General features: G+C 35.6%; 1 non-coding gene across 1 annotated transcript; it reads left to right on the forward strand.

The window, feature by feature from the left end:
* Positions 1-7872: 7872 nt before the first annotated feature.
* On the forward strand, positions 7873-7979 carry LOC128042756 (small nucleolar RNA R71). The gene has a single exon (XR_008198268.1). It is a non-coding gene; the product is annotated as a small nucleolar RNA R71 (small nucleolar RNA).
* Positions 7980-22148: the final 14169 nt, after the last annotated feature.

Genomic DNA, 22148 nt, shown 5'->3' on the forward strand with positions numbered 1-22148 from the left:
AGCAAAACTTTCTTTCTTCTCCTCTCTTCTCACGTTAGTTGCATGAAAATATGGTGGAATGGATGATTCTTCATCTTCCTTTTCTTATATATACTAAATAAAATACTAATAAAATAATAAAATATCATTTAAAAATCAAATTAAAATATTAATAAACTAATATTTATTTATTTAATTAATATAAAATATCTCCAACATCATCATTATCTTCTAGATTTCTCTCTCTTCTAATTGACCATTTTGACCTTTATAATATTTAAAAATTCCATCCTTGATCATCACTTAATTTGGTAAAATTGTGATTTAGTCCCTTAAAATTCTTCACCTTTTCAATTTGGTCCTAATTCATCCATTTTCCTTAGTTTCTGGATTATTCCACCCTTAAAATATTTACACTATTGGTCCTTCAACTTTTTCATATTTACACTTTAATCCCTCAAATTTTGAGTATTTACTATTGGGTAACAAAACTTTTCTCACTTTTGCGATTTAATCCTTTCTTGAATTAATATGTCATAATATAATTCCCAATGTTGCCATAACTCAAAATTTCTCTTTTTGTCACTTTATTTCCTTATTTTACTATTAATGATACCTACTTTCTTACTGTAGTAATTTTTGGGGTATTACAACAATCATATCTATGATCTTCATATGTTGAACTTAATACTTCCTCTCCACTAATGTAGGTGGCATAATCATCAAATCAATAGGTCTTTTACAAGGTTCTAATGGGGCTAGGTTAAAGGTAGGGATTTTAAGAGATGAGACATTTCGGTTTAAAAATTCTTAACCTTTAACTTTGTCTTGGATATCTCAAAATTCAACTTTTTTCTTCAAGTGAACCTTCGGAACACCCTCAAACTTATTTTGAACTCAAGCGCAAACATTTTTCCTTTTTTGAAGACAAAGCAAACTTTTCTTTTCTTTTTTTTTGTAATCATGAGCACATACATCTTTCTGAAAAATTTCCTCAAATGTTGATTCCCAAGACACTTAAGTTAAGATAGGTGTACAAAATTAGGATAATTTTAAAAAAAAATGGTAATTGGCTTATAATGTAGGTTCATTGCAAACACAGGTCTTAAAGCTCAAAATTATGGTTTCAAGGGTCTAATATAGTACGGTGGGCTTGAAAAGGCTCAAACAATCCAAAGAAAAATGATGCCTATATCATTTTAGATTTGTATGTCCCCTAGGATTTCGCCTCAAGAAAGTTACTAAGTCAATTCTAAAAATATAAACCTTCATGCATGCCTGATCTCAAGAGAAACTAAATTTTCATGGCAGACATTACCTAAAACTAAGATCATAAAAACATTCCATTTTTCATGATAACATACAATCACTTAGATAAAATCATCATTCATGCTTGCATACAAGCTATCTTATTAAAAAGAATTTCTCTAAACATTCATTTATGAAGACATACTTATGAAAGAATGATTTGAAACATACTTGAAAATTTTAAAATTTCAGCAATTTATTTGCCTTACCCCCCTTAAAAAGAAGCAATGTCCTCATTGCAAGAACAAAGTAATGAATGAAAACTGAACACCAGGTAGTGTTGTAAAGAAAGAGAGGTGAGTCATTAGGACTGCTTAAATATCAAGTCTTTCCTAATAACCCAATCCTAGACATGTTCATTCCCATTACCACATCACTTAGTCTTATTCTTTCTAAATAAGTATTTATTCATGCTTGCTATGTTTTATTTTGCAAAGATTAAATCCTAATTACAAAAGAAATAAATTCCTAAAGACCTAAAAAACAATTAAATATATACCAAGACAAGAATCCCCCATTTTATTTTTTTTAACTTATTCCCATTGTCTTCTTTAGTTCCATCTCTGCTTGCATCGTCAGTATCTTTCGTCCATGTCTCAAAGATAGCATTTGGGAGCTCAGGAACAAAAGTGTTAGAGATATTCTTAAAAGTATTGTGAATTGAATCATCCCTAATTTTTGCATATTTCCAGTAAGTTTGTTGTTGATTGTGCATGAACTTGCACATATCCATTAAAATTGGCAGCTTCGATTTCTTTGAAGTACTTGAAGGAGTCGACATTGGAGTCGTAAATTCTGGTTCAACACTTAGCTTGACTGGTTCTTCTTCTAGCTCAACCCTTGGTTCAGAGTTTTCAGCTCCTTCAGCTGGTTGAGGACTATTTGGTTCCTTATCAGATTCTCCTTCTTCAGTGTCTGTAATTGAATTAGCTTCAGTTTCAGTTTTATTTGTTGAATCTTCAGTTTCTGGCTCTGTTGGTTCCTCTTGCTCGCCTTGGTTCAGCTCATGCACACTCTCTACTAACCTTTAAAGATCATGACTTGTAATGCACCCTTGAACGTACTGCCCCTTCAGATTTGCTTGTGTTTTAACACGGGCCCTTAAGCAAAGTAAAGTAATTAATGATGGGAAATAAGCACTTCCTGTCTTCTTTTTAACACAATCATGAATCTTCTTGAGGATAATTTTCCCAACATTAACGGGCTTTTTTTGTCAAAATTGTATATAACAAGAGCTTTCGTTCCATCGGGATGGTGGAACTATGTGAGATAGGCATAAAACTATAGTGAACAAAATAGAACCATAACTTCGCTACTGGTTTTAAGTATTCTCTTCGACAAGAATGGCTTCCATACTTTCTTATAATCCATTGGGATCCCCGATTTGTCACAACATCAAGCACTTGTTGAAGAAAATCCCAATTGACATTGTTCATCATTGGGTAGTACTCATCTTCCTCAACATCAGGTAAATTAAACAAATCATTAATGGATTTAGAAGTAAGAGGTACCTTTTTCTTTCGAACGATGACTTCAGTAGCATCTTGTGTAGTCAAACTAGCATAGAATTCTTGAACTAGTTCATCATCGGGAAGTGAACGAGCATCACGAAATCATTACCACTTGAGAGCATTGATTATCTTTCTAATTAGCACAGGGACAGCCATCACATCATTCCTCTTCAGGTTAAAACCTTTTTCCGGCATCATAGGTTAATGCTTGAAGATTGAATCAAATCACTCTTTCACTTCTTCATCGATTAAAATTGGATTTTCAAAAGTAGTCTTTGACGATCTAGTTCTCTTGCGAGACATGGTATTTTCCCGAAAATTCGACAAAGTTTCTGCTTGCAGAGGCAGAAGAGAAATTGGAAAGAGAGGGTGGAACTTGCTTCGGCAAACCTTACAATAGCGAAAGAGTTACGACGGCAGCAGCAACCTGCAGCAGCTATGGTGGAGTGCAGTGGCAGCGTCAATGCTCCTGCGATTCTCTTGCGGCGACACTAATTAGTTTCAGTAAAAGAAAAGAAAGAGGCTAGGGAGTTCTTTCAGGATTTGAGGCTTGCGGCACAAAAAGAGAGATTTTAAGAAATTTTAGGGTGTAAGCATATTGCTTTGAGGGATATGAAAATTAGTAGAATGAAGAGGGGTTTATATAGGGAAAAATTAGGGCAACATGTAGCAAAAATTTAGCTACATTAAAGTTACTTGGACGGCAAGTAATGGGTGTGACGGCAAGGGTAAATTTTTTTATTTTTTTCCTTTTTGTTGACTTGGGCCTCAAACTCAAACTGTATCATCAAGGAAAACTGATTAGTACTTGGGTCAAACTTGACCCCCTTTATTAACATAAAAATTTGAAATTAAACAAAATAAATTAAACTAGAAAAAAACATTGTAAAACTTAATTAGAAAATATCTTCTTAACAAATTACATTAAATTGATTCCCACCCAGGAAAGGTTGGAGGGGTCACAACGGTCCCGCTTAAGTTCCAATCTCCTTAGACAAAATTAATTAAATGTACTTAATTAAGAAAATAAATTCTAATTATTTATTTATTTTCAAGACAAGTTTATGAAAAATCAAGGGTCTGTTAATTTGAATGAGGATTCAACTCGCTCAACTTCACCATTCCAATAGTGTTTGAGACATTGACCATTGACTTTAAACGTACCTCTATAATTGTCGTACAATTCAATAGCTCCATAAGGATAAACTTGGTGGATGGTATAAGGTCCTTTACATTGGGATTTCAGCTTCCCAGGAAATAACTTCAGCCTTGAATTAAACAACAACACCTTCTGACCTTCTTTAAACTCGCGAGGTTGTATATGACTATCATGCCATCTATTTGATCTTTCTTTACACATTTTGACATTCTCATAGGAAAACAACCTCATCTCTTCCAACTCATCAAGTTGTAACATCCTTCTCTCACCGGCTTGCTTAAGATCAAAGTTCAACTGCTTCGAAGCCCAGTGAGCTTTATTCTCCAATTCTAATGGCAAATGACATTCCTTTCCAATGACTAACTGATAAGGAGTCATTCTTAACAGATTCTTAAATGCTATTTGATAGGCCCATCATGCATCATCGAGCCTTCGAGACCAATCTTATCTGTTAGGGCATACTACTTTTTCAAGGATACTTTTGATTTCACGGTTAACTCTTTCAACTTTTCCATTAGACTGGGGGTGATAGGCAGTAGCAATCTTGTGCTTCGCATCATATTTGTCAAGCAACCACTTAAGCCATTTGTTTACAAAGTGAGAACCTTCATCACTAATAATAGCTCTTGGTGTCTCAAATCGTGTAAACACATGCTTATGTAGGAATCGCATGACTACCTTAGCATCATTTGTAGGGTATGCTTCAACTTCAACCCAGTTGGATACATAGTCCACAACAACTAAGATATATTTGTTCCCATATGAAGAAGGAAACGGGCCTAAGAAGTCAATGCCCCATACATCGAACAATTCAATCTCTAAAATGTTTGTCAAGGGTATCCCATTCCCCCTTGATATATTTCTAGTCCTTTTGCATTTATCACAGTTCTTCACATAAGCATAAGCATCTTTAAATAGTGTAAGCCAAAAGAAACCTGCTTGCAAAATATTTGCTATAGTATTGGAACCACCGAAGTGTCCTCCACTTGGAGATGAATGGCAATGATATAAGATCTTAGCAATCTCACTTTCAGCTACACACTTTCGGGTTATATTATCTGCACACTGTTTAAACAAAAACAGATCCTCCCAAAAATAATACTGACTATCATGAAGGAATTTCTTCCTTTTTTGGTATGTCATTTCTTGAGGAATCATTCCACATGCAAGATAATTGGCAAAATCAACAAACTAGGGTATTTCATGAATGCGACTTACCTCAAATAAGTGCTCATCTGGGAAATTCTCATTGAGAGGCACACCAGACTAGGTTACCTTATCTTGGTCCAACCTCGACAGATGATCAGCTACTTGATTTTCAACACCTTTTCTGTCTTAGATCTCAAGGTCAAATTCTTGAAGTAAAAGTATCCAACGAATTAGCCTTGGTTTTGCATCTTTTTTCGTGAGCAAGTATTTAATGGCCGCATGGTCAGTAAATACTGTAACTTTGATACCTATAAGATATGAACATAATTTGTCAAAAGCAAAAACTATAAAAAAATAGTTCCTTTTCAGTTGTCGTATAATTGAGTTGGGCTCTCGTCAAGGTTCTACTTGCATAGTAAATGGGGTGGAATACTTTATTTCTTATTTGACCCATCACAGCTCTAACAACATAATCACTTGCATTGCACATCAACTCAAAAGGTGAGTTCCAATCAGGTGTAACGATTACTGGGGATGTAATTAATCGATTCTTTAGATCTTCAAAAGCTTCCAAACATGCTTTGTTGAAATTGAACACTGTATCTTTCTCTAACAACAAACACAGTGACTTAGAAATTTTTGAGAAATCCTTGATAAACCTTTGGTAAAAACGAGCATGGCCTAAGAAATTTCTGAATCCTTTCACATTAATTGGGGTTGGTAATCTTTCAATTACATCCACCTTTGCTTTATCGACTTCAATTCCTTTCTTTGAGATTTTATTACCTAAGACAATCCCTTCCTTGACCATGAAATGACATTTTTCCCAATTAAGGACAAGATTCACTCTTCGCGTCTCTTTAGTACCTTAGCCAAATTACTCAAACAGATATCATAGGTGTTACCAAAAACAAAAAAATCATCCATGAAAACCTCAACAAAATTTTCGACCATATTAGTAAATATTGCCATCATGCATCGTTGAAAAGTTGCAGGTGCATTGCATAAACCAAAAGGCATTCGCCTAAAAGCAAACATATCATATAGACAAGTAAAGGTTGTTTTATGTTGGTCCTCCGGGGCTACAACTATTTGGTTATATCCCGAATAGCCATCTAAATAACAATAGAATTCATTGCCTACCAGTCGATCTAACATCTAATCCATAAAAGGCAACAAAAAATGGTCCTTCCGAGAGGCTTTATTCAGCTTTCTGTAATCAATAAAGATTCTCCAACCGGTAACAGTTCTTATTGGAATTAACTCATTACACTCATTTTCAACAATTGTGATTCCACCTTTTTTCGGCACACACTGCACCGACTTACCCACGAATTATTTGAAATAGGATAGATGATTCCTGCATCTAACTATTTAATCACTTCCTTTCTCACAACTTCTTTCATAATAGGATTGAGCCTCCTTTGCCCATCAATTCGAGCTCTTTCACCTTCTTTCATAGTAAGATTCACCAATGTTACAGGGTATAGTAAAGGTTCCTGGGTTTTCAATTTCGGTGGTAGTTTGTTCTGTAGGAACGCACTGCACTCTCTTGTCGAAGCAACAGTCTCATACTCATTCAGTCGTTTCTTCTTGGACAGTATATCCTTCATAAACTTCACATAATTCGACATTTGTTCCAAAGCCTTCACCAATGGAATATTGATGTGTAACTGCTTTAGAACATCCAAAACTTCTTGAATTGCACCTCCTATTTCTGCCTGTGTTGCTACAATCTTTGTGGATATGAAGGTGATGAAACTTTCAATTGAACCAGACAACTTTTCTGAGTAGGTAAATATGCATTCAAAGAGGATGTTAAAATATTTGAATTCACTAAGTCAGGGTTTACCTTTCAGACTTTGCAAATTTTGATTCCTTTGGTGTAGGAACTTCAACAACTGGTTGATTTTCCTCCTTTTCAACATGCTCATCTTCGACATCAATCAATCAGGGTTCCAGAGTCTTTCCACTTCGCAATGCTGCTGCCTTGATATGTTTTTTTACCCAAATTTCTTGGATTCTCAGTATCGCTCAAGCAAGGTTCCTTGTGGTCTACTATGAAGCTCCGTAGCTAACTGACCCATTTGGTTTTCCAAATTTTTTAGTGTTACTGCTTGGCTTTGGATCAAAGCATCATTCTTTGCCATGTATGCTTTCAACAAGTTCTCCAAACTATTTGATGCCTCAGCTTGAGGTGGTTTTGGAGCTTGCTGATTAAACCCTTGAGACTGTTTGGGTCTTTGCTGCAATGAGTTGTTGTTTGGTCCATTTCCTTGGTTGCTCCAAGAAAAGTTAGGATGTTTACGCCATGAAGGATTGTAAAAGTTGGACTAGAGTCCTTTTCCACTCCTATTTTGATATTGGTTCCCCACATAGTACACTGAATCAGGATTTGATGGACAATACTCAAAAGAATGACCTTCCTTACAGTACACATAGGAAACTACTTCAAACAGACTTGGTGGCTGAGCTGTAAAATGATTAGTACTATTAGCGGTTAACTATTTTAACATAGAGGAAATAGACGATACTTGAGCTGATAACGAAGTGAGAGAGTCAACTTCATGAATTCCAGCTACACATCTTCCTGAAGCTGTTTGATTTGTTGGCCATTGATAGTTATTACTCACGATCCTCTCGATGATCTCATAAGCTTCATTATAAGACTTAGACAAAATTGTACCATTCGTGGAAGCATCTACCATCAATCTTGTATGTGCATTGAGACCATTATAGAATGTCTCCAACTGGATAGAATGAGGAATCCCATGATGAGGACACTTACGAAGTAACTCCTTGAATCGCTCCCAAGCCTCATACAAAAGCTCGTCATCTAGTTGTTGGAAAGTTGTGATCTCGTTCCTCAACTTAGCATTTTTGCTAGGTGGGAAATACTTAACAAAAAATCTCTCTACTAATTCTTGCCATGTAGATATGGAACTTGGTGGTAATGAATTGAGCCATGCTCGTGCTCGATCTCACAACGAGTACGGAAACAACTTCAACCTCAGTGTGTCTTTAGTCACACAGACTATCTTAAGTGAATCACTCACCTCCATAAATAATCGAAGGTGGAGATGTGGGTTTTTCGTGGGCATACTACTAAATTGGCCCACCGTTTTTAGCATTTGAAACATCACTGGTTTCAATTCAAACTGGGTTGCCTCATTATCTGGCCTTCTAATTCCTGGGTTTAGCTCACTAAAAAGTGGCACAGCATATTGTCTGATGCATCGATCCTTATCATCGACAATGAGGATGGGATTTCGTACATAATCGGCTTCATTACCTTGGTCTTGATTCTGATTTCCAAGGTCCATCTCGATTTGTCTTTAAGTTGTTCGTTCATGTCTTCTTTGTTTGAAAGTTCGCTCAATTTCAGGGTCTACAGGGAGTAAATTGATAATTTTCTCTATGCTCATAAACACTTGAGAAGAAAACCACAAAAATTAAAAAGAATAAGTTAGTAATATTAAAAATAAATCAAATTGAAAATAAATAATTCCACGAAAAAAATGACTATGGCAATAGTTGACAATCCCCAGCAACAACGACAAAAACTTGTAACGCTCAGGTTTGTGCAAGTGTACACAGTCGTTATCAAGTAATAAGTAAGTATCAAGTTATCATCTCCACAGGGATTGTGCTTGTGCTAAGTCACTTAACTTGTACAACTATATTAACAATTTGAAAAAAGAAAAACACAATATAGTTGAGAAGTGGTGTCTAAATTAAATTAAATGCAATGATCCCTAATGCAATTTTTCCTAAGTATGCAGACTATATGAATGAAGTAGATTTTAGCAAAATTAAACAAAATTTGCAACAATTATAACATAAATAAACTAGGACAATTAATTTAATTAAACTTAATTTATTATCATCATACTTAATAATATTCAGAATAACATTCCATGGCAACTCGATCTTTCATGAGTTTGGAAACCAAATTAGGTCCTTTTGGAATCCTTTACTTAGTAAATACGCATTTTATTGAACTTTATTTACTAAGGGTTTCTTAGCATTCGTGTGAGGTAATAGGGACGTGTTAGGTTTGAAACAATTAAATCACACAAATCTAAAAACTATGCAGATAACAGAGCCTGGTTAGGGTTGTTATGCAACCTACAATTTAATCGGGTTAGGGTCTAAATTGAGCAAGCACATTTCAATTATGCGTCCATTAGCCGTCGTCTGGTTAGGATCGCTCAACTAATTTAGGTGCATTTCAATCACGTATGAACGAAATACAAACTTGATTTTAATTGAAAACATGATCGATTGAGGCACAAACATTATAAGCATGAATCAAATAAATATTATTTAATTAAAATAATCATCCTAGCTTAAATAAAATTAAGCTATCATTGTTGTAAAAAAGAACAAAGAACTCATAGCAAACATCTTTAAATTAATTTAAAGAAGAGAAAGATTAAACCCAATTCAGAGTGGCTATCACCCAAGACTTTGATTGACGAGGCTCCTTCACTCATTTGCTTTGCTTCTTTGCTGATGGCTCTCCAAGGTGGCTGACCAAAGCCTCCTGAAGAAGATAATTTGCTGAAATCCTTTATGCAAGGATGGTGAGAGGTGTGAGAGCGAAGAGAGTTGAGAGAATTGAGAGAGCAGAGAATGATGAGAAGTGAGGGATGATGGGATGAAGGATGAGGGATGATTGAAGAATGAATGAGAATGTCTTATTTATAGGTGAGGAGAGGGGAATAGTTTACTAAAAATAGGGGTGTTCATCCTTTGAAGAATCTCCCATGGTTGGCCAGCCATAAATCAAGAAAATCAAGCTGATTTTTCCTTTATATTTGGTCAGTTTGGATGCCACAACAATTCAGGACGGAGGCTCGGCCAAGTGCAAATCTTCAGGTAAATCTCTAATTTCTTCAGTTCTTTAAGAACCTTGTATAATTAAACCAAAAGTTGGTTTATAATCAACCATGTGTAGCCAAAAATTGGGTTGACTTGGTCCCCACTTGGACGGTTTTGCAATTAGAAGAAAATCCTTAGACCTGCCAAAAATAGCAGATAGTTTAAAGGACCAATAAATTAATTTAACAACTTTAATTAATCAATTTACTTAATTAATTAAATCCAATTTCTATTAATGAAATATTTAAAATAAATTATTAAAATATAACATTATATTTTATTATTTAATTTAATCATGCATGACTCACTTCATAGCTTAAAAATACAATATGCTTAAATTAATATAAAATAAGCCATTTTATGCATGAAAACTATATAATAAAACATAAAATCACATTTTAATAATTTCTAGGTCCTAATTTCATATTTTCACATATTTCATTAATCTATTAAACAATTACTTGGTTTTAACAACAATTTTAAGTAAAAAGGTGATGAATTATATAGGAAAAATGCTATATATTTTTTCGTTTACAGCAACAAGGCACTGTGAGGGAGTATGTCCAGGAGTTTAGCGAACTCATGCTTCATATCTCAGATATGGGTGAGAAAGAGGCATTCTTTTCCTTCATGGATGGGTTGAAACCGTGGGCGAAGCAAGAGTTGCAACGCCGAAGAGTCCAAGAGCTTACCAAGCTATGTCTGTAGCAGAATCATTTGTTAAATTTGGTGGAAAAAAAGACAAGCTCGATTCTTCTAAGCCCAAATTCAATCAAAAGGGTAATAGTAGGGGAGATAAAGAAAAACCCACTGGGAACGGCAACGGTAAAAAGCCTTGGGATAAAAGGAAGAGTGGGCCTATAAGTTGCTTTCACTGTGATGGTCCACATATGATCAAGGATTGTCCAAAAAAGGCCACACTCACGGCTATGGAAGCAAAGGTGGAGTCAGATGTGGAGGATAACAATCTTGGTTTGATACTAGGGGGTGTCGAAGATAGAACGAGTCATGGGCTGATGTTTGTAGACATCATTGTGGCCAGCGAAAAATTGAATGCGCTTGTTGACACTTGTGCATCTGATTTGTTGATGTTCGAAGAGCCTGCTCGTAAACTTGGCCTCAAGATAGAGAATGAGTTGGGTCGGATCAAAATAGTGAACTCAGAAAGTGTTCTAATCAATGGGTTTGAAAGGGAGTGGATCTTCAACTTGGCAATTAGATCGACAAGGTATCCGTTAAGGTAATACCACTCGATGACTATGATTTTGTGGTTGGATTAAGTTTCCTTGATCAGGTTAATGCGCTTATTGCTCCTTCGAGTACTTACATAGTGATTTCGGGTTCAAACCATCAATGCATGGTGAGAATGAAAAGGAAAATAATCTTAGAGAGACAAACACTGTCAACAATTCAATTTGCTAAAGGAGTACGCAGGGATGAAGTCTCCTATTTAGCCACCTTGAAGATCGAGGAGATCGTTAAGTCCATTAGTGAGATCCCAAAAGAAGTGGGACAATTATTGCAGTCTTTTCGGGACGTGATGCCCGTTCAGTTGCCCAAAAGTTTGCCACCCAAGAAGGAGGTGGACCATAAAATTGAGTTAGAATTAGAATGGTTTAGGGTTTAGGGTTTAGGGTTTAGGGACCATAAAAAGTTTGCAAGGGCCCCCTATTGTATGTCTCCGCTAGAATTAGAAGAGTTGCGTAAACAATTGAAGGAACTTTTAGATACGGGATTCATTAGGCCATCTAAATCTCCATATGGTGCACCAGTATTGTTTCAAAAGAAACATGATGGGTTATTGAGAATGTGCATCGATTATCAGGTTCTAAATAAGATCACTGTGAAGAACAGGTACCTTATTCCTCTTATTGCAGATTTGTTTGATTCACTTGGTAGTGCGAGATGGTTTACTAAGTTGGACTTAATATCAGGATACCATCAAGTTCGAATAGCCGAGGGGGATGAGCCAAAGACAGCTTGTGTGACACGGTATGGTTTGTATGAGTTCCTTGTGATGCCCTTCGGACTCACGAATGCCCCAACTACATTCTGCACCATAATGAATGAGGTACTTCAACCTTTTCTTGATCTTTTTGTGTTTGTTTATCTTGATGATATTGTGGTTTATAGTAAGTCTCTTGAGGAGCATGTGGGACACTTGAGGGAGGTGTTCCAAACTTTGAGGGAAAATGAGTTGTTCATCAAAGTGGAGAAGTGCTCATTTTCCCGATAAGAAGTGTCATTCCTAGGCCACACTGTGGGAGGTGGTAAGATCTGAATGGATGAGGGCAATATTCGGGCTATTTTTGATTGAGAGCCTCCAACCAAGGTGACAGATTTGAGATCTTTCCTTGGGTTGGTGAATTACTATCGACGCTTCATCAAAGGCTACTCTAAAATTACCATACCCTTGATGAACATGTTGAAAAAGGGGAAGGTATGGGATTGGAATCCGCAATGTGAGAGGGCCTTTAATAAAGTGAAGTAAGAGATGACGAGGGAGCTAGTACTTACTTTACAGGGTTATTCAAGGCCTTATGAGGTATGTACAAATGCATCAGATTATGGTATTAGAGGAATACTGATGTAAGATGGACATCTAATTGCTTTCGAGAGTGGGAAGCTTAATGAGACGGAGCGGAGGTACATGGTCTAAGAAAAGGAGATGATCGCGATAGTGCACTGCTTGCCCACTTGGAGACATTATTTATTAGGTTCCAGGTTCGTTGTCCTTATCGATAATGTTGCCAACAATTATTTGTTAACCCAGAAAAAGTTGTCTCCCAAACAAGCTCGTGGTCCTTACCGATAATGTTTCCAATAGTTATTAGCCAACCTGATGGTTCCTTATTGGAACGCATTCAAGAGGGATTGTCCCATGATCCCATAGCCAAAAATTTGATTGAGCTTGCCAAGGAGGGAAGAACGATGAAATTTTGGCTTGATGGGGAGCTATTATACACTCATGGACATCATCTCTATGTGCCCTATTATGGGAAACTACATAAGAAAGTCATGAAAGAGTGCCATGACTCGAGATGGGCGGGCCATCCAAGGATGCACTGTACTTTGGCCCTTTTGGAGGATCGTTATTACTCGCCTCACATGGGTGATGATCTGGAAGCTTATGTGAAAACTTGTCTAGTATGCCAACAAGACAAGGTCAAGTTAAAGATTCCAGCCGGGTTGCTACAACCTTTGCCCATTCCGAAAAGACCATGGGAGAGTTTATCCATGGATTTTATTGTTAGTTTGCCAAAGCCTGATGGGCTTACGAGTATTCTTGTTGCGGTGGACAGGTTTTCAAAGTACACGACAATTGTTCTGGCTACCAAGGAGTGCCCTAATGAGGAGGTAGCTCGTTTATTCCTTAGACACGTGGAGAATTATTAGAGAGTGCCACTGTATATTATCAGTGATCGAGATAGGCGATTTACGGGCCGGTTCTAGACGGAGTTGTTTAAAGAAATGGGCTCAGATTTGAACTTTTCCACGAGCATGCATCCGTAAATCGATGGGCAAACCGAAAGATTGATTGTATTGTTGGAGACATATCTTCGACACTATGTAAGTGCTACACTTTTTTTTTTGAACTAAAATGTGAGTGCCACACTTGTGCGAAGGTATGAGGGGACATTTAAAGTTGTAAAAAGAGTAGGCAAGGTAGCCTACAAGCTCGAGTTGCTAGCAAAGCTCAAAGTCCACTCAGTGTTCCACGTAAGCATGCTTAAGCCATTTCAAGGAGATCAAGAGGATCCGAAATTGAGGCAAGCCTGAACGAGCACCTATGGGGGTAAAGGTCTCTTACGCCCGTGAAGTTGAAACCATTGAGGCAGATCGTGTGATTAGATGAAAGTACCATCGACCGTGACATGAATACTTAGTTCGATGGAAGGGACTTCCTGATAGTGAAGCAAGTTGAGAACTTGCTGAGGCATTGTGGTAGTTTCAAGCAAAGATTGACTAGTTCCATGAGGAGGATGCGACGAGGGCGTCACTAGAACAAGTGGAGGAGAATGTCATGGGTTGCGTATGGGAGCCCGTAAGCATGACTAACTTGCACGATCCATCGCATTCAAGGAATGTCATTTGGCCCAAGCAGACTGGTCCATTGCTTCGAGAGATTAAAAGCCCATCTCTGGAGTTTGGTAAATATGGAAAGTGATCTTCAAAGATATGCTTGGAAAGTAAGAAAGGTGATCTTCAGAGATATGTGATCTTAGACATTAAATGTAATATTTAGAAGATACGATTATGTAATCTTAAAGATTTGATATCTAGATAGCTTTTAATTGTAGCCATTGATGTACTTTGATCTATACTGTTGATTTTGGGGAGGCTTAGCTATAAATAAAGGCCTATCTACTCATTGTAAAGTATTCAGTTATTAATAGAAATTTGAGAGTATTCACTCAAACTTTTCTTTCAAGTGTTCTTGCTTTTCTGTGGCTTTTGTTCATCTTTCAAAGTTCGTTCTTACTTTGTTCTTCTGCTGTTCTCTGTTGGTGCCTTATAGGAATTCTGTTGAATCTTAATTTGTTACGAGTTATGGCTGACCTAGGCATTTTTGAATAAAGAAACTGTCTAAGGCCGCACAGATCACGTGGGAAAAACCTAAGTCCGTGACACAAGTAACATAATCAGGAAGTGCGTAGCTGGAATTGAGATTGAAGAGATTTTGCACCACTGCCATTCATCTCTGAGTGGGCGACACTTTGGGGGTTCTCGTACAACAGCGAAGATTTTACAAGATGGATTCTTTTGGCCTATAGTGTAATAACCCATTTTTTAGTGGTGACAGAATAATGGTTTTGGGACCACAAGTTTCCGTTGTGTCGACCCATAAATATTATTTATAAAATATTTATGGAGTTATTAGAGTCGTATTAAAATTTAGTTAATAAATTTTAACATTTATATAACTAACTAAAGAAAAAGGACTAAATTGTAAAAAATGGTGTAAAACTTGTTAAGTATTGCATTTAGATGATCAAATAGCTTAATTATTAAATAAGGGAGGATCTATGAAGCAATTATACCTTATTAAGAGTAGTGGGTGGTAATAGAAACAAAAACAATTAATTTTAACTTATAATTGATAGCAATTTTATAAATTTTGCAAAATTAAAACAAATTAATTTGAAGAAATAAACACTTTCTTCTCCATTTCTTCCACCCATTGTCAAAACACCATTGAAAGAGGGCTCCAAGCTTGGGTTTTCATTTCCTTGGTGCATGTGAGCTCAATTCTCTCCTATTTCCTGTAATTTTTATGTTTTTATGATTGTTACAAGTAAGTCCAGCTAGTCCGTACCTTTTTTTTAATCTGTTAAAAATTTTAAAAGTTTCCATTGATGAATCTTGGATTTTTTTATCATAATTATGTGTTTGAAGCTTTGATTGTGGTATTTGGTTGTTTTGTGAAGTAATTTTTATTAGTTTTTTATTTTAAGATTAAATTGTTAAAATGTCAAAAGTTTAGGGTTTGATGGTGAATTATAGGTACACTTAGGACTTTGTGGAGGCCTTGAGTAATTGGCTGAAACTTGAATTCTAAAGAATGCTCAATTTGTTGATTTATGGTTAGGCGACTAAATTGTATAAATTGTAAAAGTTACTGGCAATTGTTTATTTTTTGAAAAAATAGTGTAAAAATTTCAGAATCAATTAGCATTTGAAAAACAAGCTAATAAAAGGAAATTTTACATTTTTAGATCAAGACCCTGTTGATTTACGTGGAAAAAGGAAAACTACAGAATAGCCCCTAAACTTTTACAGTTATTACAATTCAATCCAGGTAAGTTCGTTCGGCTTGTAATTTAACATCTATATGAATTATATAATGACATGATATAGAATTTTAGATGTTAAACGTTATTTTCATAATGTAAAACTGTTTGGGAAATTGTTACTGAATTAAGATGTTTGGGTCGGATAAACGCGTGATCGTGTACAACTTAATGATAGAGTGTTATATGGGGTTGGAGAGGACATTGATGCAGTGTGATTTATACATTTATCTTGAGTATACCGAGGTTCAAAATTTGTTACGAACCATCGCGTATTACTCCCTGATTCTAGTGTGTTACCGGGGGCGGATGTAAAGCACTCGAGTTGGCACTTAGTGCCGAGGTATGTTTTGGAGGGATGTTGGCTTAAAGGCTAAGCATTTAGTGCCGAGATGAGTTATCGGTTGGATTAACTCTTATTAGCGCTTGGTGTTTTTCGGTTGGACTACTTGTGTACTCGTATCTGTAAGTCATTCATCAGGTTGTAATTATTGGATTAATTACTTGTTTAAAGACATTGAATGGCATGTTTTGTACTTGATATCCTGAAGTGATTTCGCTGTGGACATGTATGCTTTTCGGAAATTAATATTTGAGAATTGAATTGAGCTATGTAATTCACTGGATTGAAATTGTGGATGACAGGAAACATTAGTTGTGGACTTGTATTTGATTAAATTGTTATGTTTATTTTGGTAAGATTCATTGTTTCTGTCCGTCGAACTTACTAAGATTCAATAAGCTTACTTGTGTGATTTGCATTTTCTTGTAGATATCTTTTCGTGGGATAGAAGACCAGATCAGCACTCAAGTCACACTATCCATCCGATTTCAGTAGATTTTGAACGTTTATTTGGGATTATATGGCATGTAATAGGTTGTTATGTTAATGACCTTGTTTGATATGTAAATAGGTGAAGTATGTACCGAGTTAATCTTTGATTGTAATCTGATGATAATTACATGGTTACTAGGTATGGTGATAAATGCAAGTGTAATTTGTGAAGTTGTGGTTATGTTTTTCGGTAATCTAGTTAAGAACAACTTATGGTACATGTTGTTCTCAAATTATCTAGTATAAGGTTAGGTAATTAGCTTAAAATGACAAGATTTTATGTTTAAATGGTTAATGATTTATTTCATTGTACATTTATGTATAATTATGGTACCAATGAGGGTACATTTGGTTAGACACTTAAAATGATTGATTTGACATGATTTGAGTAGGTTTAATGATAATTTGAATAGGTATAATAACTAGTTAATGCGTTACTTGGTGTCTAAGGAAGCTTGAAATGGTAAACTTGATGTTTAGGGTTCATTTTGGTGCAAACGGTCTCATTACATGGACGTCTGAAATTATAATCTTAAGTGTAGTATACACACGGGCTAACACATAGCCTTGTGATCTAAGTCAGTGAGTTACACGACCTATATACATGGGCGTGTGAGCTCAGGTACGGGCGTGGGGAATGACCACACGGCCATATCTAGAGCCTGGCTACCTGGGCTCTGTCACACAGCCGTGTGACCCCTGCTTTGAATTTTTTTAGTTTTTCCTTGAACTTTCTGATTTGTTTCAAATTACTCCTTAAGGGTTCTATTGTCCCTGTTCATTTCAGTTAACTTGTAGCATTCCCGTAACCCTATTCTAGCGACGGATATGGGTTAGAGGTGTTACATACAGTGTTTAAAATGTGTATGCATATGTGAAAAATTGTGATAGATGCCAAAGAACCGGAAACATATAAAGAAGGAACGGGATGCCCTTAAAAAATATTTTAGAGGTTGAACTATTCGACCTATAGGGCATTGATTTTCTAGGCTAGTTTCCTTCTTCATATTGTAATAAATATATTTTTGTAGTTGTGGACTATGTATCCAAGTGGGTTGAAGCTGAGGCTTACCCAACAAATGGTGCTAAGGTAGTCATGTGATTCCTACGTAAGGATGTGTTTACACGGTTTGGGGCTCCTAGAGATATAATTAGCGATGAAGGATCTCACTTTGTAAATAAGTGGCTTAAGTGGTTGCTTGGCAAGTATGATGTAAAGCATAAGATTGCTACTGCTTATAACCCACAATCAAATGGGCAAGTTGAAAGGGTAAATCGAGAAATCAAAGGCATTCTGGAGAGGGTGGTATTCCCTAACAGAAAAGATTGGTCTCAAAGGCTCGATGATGCTCTATGAACCTCTCGAACTGCTTTTAAGACGTCGTTAGGAATGACTTCCTATCGATTAGTTTTTGTAAAGGCATGTCATTTTCCACTTGAATTGGAGAATAAATCTTATTGGGATTTGAAATAATTAAATTTGGATCTTAAGCAAGCTGATGAGAGAAGGATGTTACAACTTGATGAGTTGGAAGAGTTGAGGTTATTTTCATACGAAAATGCCAAGATGTGTAAAGAAAAATATAACAGATAACATGATAATCATATACAACCTTGTGAATTCAAAGAAGGCCAGAAAGTGTTTTTGTTTAATTCAAGGCTAAGGTTATTTCCTAGAAAACTCAAGTCCTGATGGAAGGGACCTTATACTATCCATAAAGTTTATCCATATGGAGCTGTAGAATTGTACGACAACTATGGAGGTACGTTTAAAGTTAATGGTCAATGTCTCAAGCACTATTGGGATGGTGAAGTTGAGCGAATTAAATCCTCGTTCAAATTATTAGACCCTTAACTTTTCATAAACCTACCTTTTAGTAAAAAGTTAGAAATTATTTTATTAAATTAGTACATTTAATTAATTCTGTCTAAGAAGATTGAGACTTAAGTGGGAACGTTGTGACCTTTCCAACCTTTCCGGGGAATTAATTTAATGTAATTTTTTAAGAAGAAAATTTCTAATTAATTTTAAAATTTTTATTTTTAGTTTTACATTTATTTTACATTTTTATCTTTTCCTTTAATTTTAAATTAAATTAAATTGGTTTATGTTTAATAAAGGGGGTCAAATTGGCCCAAGTACTAATTCGTTTATTTATTTTTAAGCAGTCTAATTTGTAAATACAATTTGGGCTTAAGGCCTGAACAGAAAAGAGGAGAAATTTACCCATTGATTGTCATCCATAAGGGTTCCCTAAAACCCTAATTTTTCCACCAGTTTTTCCTTCCATATTTACTTGTCGCCCAAGTCACCTTAAGTAGCTAAAATTTTGCTATAAGTTTTCCTTAATTCATCACTATATAAATCCCTCTCCACCACCATAATTTTCACAACCCTTCAAGTACTTAGCTTAAACCCTAGCCACTCATTTTTTTTCCTCTTAGCCGTCGGCCTAAATCCCAAAATTTCTCCCCAAAATCATTTCCTTGTCGCAAAACCCTAGCGTTGTCGCTGCAAGCTTTTTGCCAGAACAACCCTATCACTGCCGCATCCTATCACCGTCACAAGCTTCGCACCACCGTAAGTCGATCACCTGTGCAAACACCTTGTTCCATCCATTGCCAATTCTTCTCCTTTCCTTTTGTCAAAATTCTACCTATATTTCGGGAAAAATCCCCATGTCTCGTAAAAGAACTAGATCTTCCAATACCTCTGCTGAAAATCTCATTGTGATTCAAGATGAGGAAGTAAAAGAAAGGTTTGATTCCATCTTCTAAAGTCAACCTATGATGACAAAAAAAAGGTTTCAACTTGGAAAGTAATGATAAAATGGTTGTACCTTTGCCGATTCAAAAGACAATTGATTCCCTCAATTGAAATTATTTTTTCAATACACGATCATTGCCTAAAGAAGAGTTAGTTCGAGAGTTCTATGCAAATTTGAGTAAGTCGAATGCTACTGAAGTTCTTGTTTGCAAGAAAAAGGTACCCCTAACTTTTAAATCCATTAATGATTTGTTTAATCTACCTGATGTTGAAGAAGATGAGTACTTTGCCATGATGACAAATATAAATTGGGATTTTCTTCAACAAGCGCTTAATGTCGTGACAAATCTGGGATCCCAATGGATTATAAGGATGTATGGTAGTCATTATTTCCAAAGGGAATATTCAAAGTCATTGGCTAAGTTATGGTTCTACTTTTCTCGATATAGTTTCATGTCTATCTCACACAGTTCTACCATCTCAATAAAATGAATACTTTTATTGTACACAATTATGACAGAAAGGTCTATCAATGTTAAGAAGATCATTCTCAAGGAAATCCATGATTGTGCTAGAAAGAAGACTGTAAGTGCTTACTTTCCATCATTGATAACTTCACTTTGCCTAAGGGCCCAAGTTAAAACAAAAGGAGACCTGAAGGCCCGTATGTTAAAGGTTGGATCATAGCCCATGATCTTGAAAGGTTAGTGGAGAATGTCCATGAACTAAATCCAAATGAACTAAGTGAACCAAAAAAACCAGAAATTGATAAGTTATTGAACAAATTCAAAACTGAGGCTAACTCAGTCACTGAGACAGAAGAAGCAAAATCTAAGGAAGAACCGATAAAGGAACTGGAGGTCTCTGAATCAAGAGAGGAGCTGAATGCTGATGAGCCAGTGGAACCAAGTGTTGATCTTGAGTTGAATATTCCTCGGCCCACTTCTTCAAATACTATAAAGAAATCAGAACTGCCAATTATGATGGATATGATGAAATATATGCATAACCAACAATAGGCTTATTGGAAATATGCAAACTTTAGATGTAATAACCCAAACTTGCTCGGCCCACAAACATTAAAAAAATATAAAGCCAAATAAAAATTAAAAGTCCAATAATATCAGTCTAGTTATAATAGCCTAACAATTAACCCATTACCCAAACCCAAAATACATTTTCCAAACCCGATAGCAAGCCAAATACCCAAACCCGAGTAACCCAACACCAAACCCAATCCCAACTCGAAGTGGCCCATTTGCTTGAAACATCCAGAAACCCTAGGGTTTTTGGAAAGATTTGCGCCGCAGGCAAGTCAGGCTCCTCTCGCGCGTGTACCACCATGCCTCCCAGCCACGCACGCATCCGTACGGCCACCTCCGTACAACCAGGCTGGCCGAATACCTGCAAAAACACACGCAGGCAGCAGCCAATAAAAAAAATAGAATAAGGGTGAACCTTGTATTTATTTTATTTTGTTTCTTATTTTCTAAAAATCGGGCTATAAGAAAGCCATTCAAACACTGTAAACGGATTACGCATTCAAAAAAAATACAAAAGATATCAAAAATGTGATTTCCGATTTTCTTTTCTTCTTTCCATTCATATTTAGTTTCTTTTTTCGTTTAGGCATCTACTGATTTTCATTAAAGATAGAAATAGCAGCAAGAAGGGGAGAAAGGTACCTTGTGACAAGATTCGGGCCTCCTTCGTTTCCATCAAGGAACAGGTCTGGATCGGAGATCACTTGAGCCCCCTCAGTGCGCAGAACGGCGCAGAGAACATTAGTTCTCTTTCGGTTCTCTGAAATGAAAACGTTTAGGGTTTTTAGTTTTTCAAACACAGGACTAAAACGTCGCCGTTTGCTGCTAACATAATAGCTTCAAAACGGCGTCGTTTGACGACCAGACCCAGGCGGTGACCCGACCCGGGTAGGATCCGCGCATGTTGGACTAATTGGTCTATTTGCTAAATAGGTCCCTGTGTGTTTACTATGATTACAATTTGATTTCTCTAATTGTTTGTAATTTGTACGGTGCATTTAACTTGTTTTCATTCAGGTCCAACTTGAAACGGTACCGTTTTATGTGGTTGATTGTAATTATTTTAATGCTTGCGTTTAATTACTAGTTTAGTCCTTCAATGTTGAAACCGATTTCGATTTAATACAAATTCAGTTTTCTTTTTTTTAAATTCCAAAATATTTTTAATTAATTAAATCCTACTTTCGTATATTGTAATATTTAATATTATTTGTGATATTTATTTTTAATAGTGTTTAAATTTATTATTATAGTTCAAAATGTAATAAATTATTACTTTTTTGTTAATTTTGTATTCATTATACACCAATATTTTGAGTCAATTGCATTTTAATTTTGTTCTAATTTTCATCATTCAAATTTTATTTAAGTCTCAATTTGAAATTTGTTGATTATTGTTCTCAATTTCAAAAAAATGCTTTGCATATTTAATTTTGATTTCAAAAGTTTTAAAAATCAAGTTTTATACCAATTCATTGTTTTTAAAAGTATTGTAATATTGGCTTAATATTTTTCAAAATTATTATTGATATGATTTCTAAAATATAATACTTTACCCTCTTAAATTATTTTTAATATGTTCTAAATTCATTGGCATCATTTTAGATTTTCATGATATGGAATTATTTTAATATATATGTGTATAAAATGAATTGTAACTTGTAATTTCTAAAATTTTATTCTACGCTTTAAAATTGTTACTCATGTCGATTATGTTGATT

This window comes from Gossypium raimondii, chromosome 7 (assembly GCF_025698545.1).
Source record: "Gossypium raimondii isolate GPD5lz chromosome 7, ASM2569854v1, whole genome shotgun sequence".
In the NCBI taxonomy this organism is placed as follows: domain Eukaryota; kingdom Viridiplantae; phylum Streptophyta; class Magnoliopsida; order Malvales; family Malvaceae; genus Gossypium; species Gossypium raimondii.